General features: G+C 46.2%; 1 protein-coding gene and 1 pseudogene across 3 annotated transcripts in view; one reads left to right on the forward strand and one right to left on the reverse strand.

Annotated features, from left to right (window-relative positions):
- NPLOC4 (NPL4 homolog, ubiquitin recognition factor) overlaps positions 1–3,078 on the forward strand; it is a 92,167-nt gene that overhangs the window by 51,061 nt on the left and 38,028 nt on the right. The window lies entirely within an intron of this gene.
- On the reverse strand, positions 787–2,538 carry LOC102496211 (alpha-enolase pseudogene; annotated as a pseudogene).

The following is a 3,078-nucleotide window of genomic DNA, read 5'->3' on the forward strand; positions in this document are numbered from 1 at the left end:
TTCCCTCTCTGAGCAATTAAAAAAAAATAAGTAAACTAAAATATGTAATTAAAAAAAAACTATTTAAAAATGTAAAACCATACCTAGTTTCCAAGACCTCTGAAAACAAATAGTGAACTGAATCTGGCTTGTAGTTTGCCAACTCTTAATTTAACAATAGCAATGAGTACCTGGCTATAGTCTCTTGGTACCCTCACAGGCTGTAAGCTCCTCTCTTTCTAGAACTTCTTTCCATCCTGAGCCAATTCAGATCAGATGAGGGGAGCCCCATCAGTGGTAGGAACTGTAGTCTCCATTTTACTTCATGCATGCTTTACTCTCTCTCTTATGCCCACTTCACTCATGATCTTTCTGTCTCTGACCACCCAAAAGATCATGAAGTAGTGAGGGTAGAATGTAGGAGAAAAAAACCTGTTCTTGGTTTGATACATTTGAGCAGATAGGACTCTGCTTATGTTGTAACATTGAATATAGTACTGGGTGTCAATAGCTAGACTCTAGGGAGTGCCTCTGTGGTATGTCTGTGTGAGACCTTGGCTTCGGGATCATTATTTGCACAATGGCTACAGTAATACTACTGATATGGAATTCCTCTTGAGAATTAAATAATATAAAATGTGTAAAGTGCTTATAATAGGGAGTGTTCAGAAAACATACACACACACACATAACCCTAAGGAGTTATATGAATATGTGCATATACATGTATATATACACACACACATGCATGTATACATGTATACACACAGGTATACACATATATACACACAGAATGGTGTTTTTCCTTTTTTTCTAATGGGTCACTGAGGCTTTTTATTTTTGCACACAAAACCACTGGGGATCTTGCTTGTGGCCCCCTCGGAGATTACACTGGAGGTGCACGTGGCTCTAGACACTTGGTGTGAAGCGAGGGGAGAAAAACAATGATTTGGGCCAATCTCATGATTACAGAGCTAAGGTTTCCGGCAGGGTTCCAGGTGGTCAGAGTTCTAAGGAAGCGGCATGAGCACCACAGAGCCAGGAGAAGGGCACTAACTACCAGAGGCCCTGTAAGTGCTGGTTGAGCACACTCGGCCTGAAGTCAGTCTACTTAGCCGCCTAGTCACTGAGGCCTCCGGGTCACTTGCCCTCAGCCTACTTGGCCAGGGGGTTTCTGAAGTTCCTGCCGGCAAGCTTTGCCTTGCTGCCCAGTTCCTCTTCAGTTCTGAGGAGCTGGTTGTACTTGGCCAAGCGCTCAGACCGACAAGGTGCACCAGTCTTGATCTGCCCAGTGCAGAGTCCCACCACCAGGTCAGCAATGAAGGTATCTTCAGTCTCCCCGGAACGATGAGACACCATCACGCCCCAGCCATTGGACTGGGCCAGCTTGCACACCTGAAGGGACTCGGTTACGGACCTGAAGGGACTCGGTTACGGAGCCGATCTGGTTCACTTTGAGTAGGAGGCAGTTGCACGACTTCTCACCCACGGCCTTGGCAGTGCACTTTGGGTTGGTCACAGTGAGATCGTCCACCACCACCTGGATTCCCACAGTGGCTATGAACTTCTGCCATGCATTCCAGTCATCCTGATCAAAGGGGTCTTTGATAGATACCACTGGGTAGTCCTTGTTGAAGGTCTTGTACAGGTCAGCCAGCTGGTCAGGTGTGATGTACCTGCTGGCATCATCAGGAGACTTAAAGTTCAGATCGTACTTCCCAGACCTGAAGAACTCAGAGGCAGCCACATCCACGCCAATGACAACCTTGTCAGAATAACCAACCTTCACGATCACATTCTTCAGCAGCTCCAGGGCTTCCTTTGTTCTCCAGGATGTTAGGAGCAAACCCGCCTTTGTCACCCACGTTGGTGGCATTTTTCCCATATTTCTCCTTGATGACGTTCTTCAGGTTGTGGTAAACTTCCGCTCCAATGCGCACGGCCTCCCTGAAGTTGGCTGCACTCACGGGGAGGATCATGAACTCCTGCATGGCCAGCTTGTTGCCAGCATGAGAGCCGCCATTGATCACATTGAAGGCCGGAACTGGCAGGATGACTTCAGAGTTGCCAGCCAAGTTGGCAATGTGCCGGTATAGGGGCACCCCCTTCTCAACGGCTCCAGCTTTGCAGACAGCAAGGGACACCCCCAGGATGGCGTTCGCACTAAACTTAGATTTGTTTTCCGTTCCATCCATCTCGATCATCAGTTTGTCAATCTTCTCCTGTTCCACAATGTTGAGTTTCTTGCTAACCAGGGCAGGCGCAATAGCTTTATTGATGTGCTCAACAGCCTTTGAGACACCCTTTCCCATGTAGTGAGTCTTATCATTGTCCCGCAGTTCCAGGGCCTCATAGAGCCTAGTTGAGGCACCAGTGGGCACAGCAGCTCTGAAGAGACCTTTTGAGGTATACAGATCAACCTCAACAGTGGGGTTCCCACGAGAGTCGAAGATCTCTCTGGCATGGATCTTGAGAATAGACATGATGAATCTGGCCGCCCGGTCTTACCGTACAGGAAAGAAGCAGAGGGTCCTGCGGACGGCAAGAATGCTGAAACTGAGAGGTCTTCTGATTAAATTCTGGGATATAATATTCAACTCCAGACTTGTCCCTATGATTAAGTTGGCCACTTTCTTAGTTTTTAAAGTCTTATTTCCGTGTGTCTGTATTTAATTTTCCTGATATAGCACACCCTTGAGAACTTCTTGGAGATCTGGTCTGGTGCTGGTAAATTCTTTCAGGTTTTGTTTATCTGAGAATGTTCTTGTCTTTTCCTCCCACCTGAAAGATAATCTTGCTGGGTACAGTATTCTTGGCTGAAATTGCTTTTCTCTTAACACTTTGAATATATTTTCCCATTCTCTCCTCGCTCGCATTGTTTATGATGAGAGATCTGCTGTTAGCCTGATGGGATGTCCTTTGTAGGTAACTTGGTGTTTTTCTCTTGCCAATCTTAGTATCTTGTCTTTGCGGTTTTGGTCAACCTGGCTATAATGTGTCTTGGAGAAGATCTTCTTGGGTTGATTCTATTTGAGGTCCTTTGTATTTCTTGGGACTGGATTTTCGAATGCCTCTCTAGGTTTGGAAAGTTTTCTTGCA

The sequence above is a fragment of the Tupaia chinensis genome, unplaced genomic scaffold (genome assembly GCF_000334495.1).
Source record: "Tupaia chinensis unplaced genomic scaffold, TupChi_1.0 Scaffold000159_1, whole genome shotgun sequence".
Classification (NCBI taxonomy): domain Eukaryota; kingdom Metazoa; phylum Chordata; class Mammalia; order Scandentia; family Tupaiidae; genus Tupaia; species Tupaia belangeri.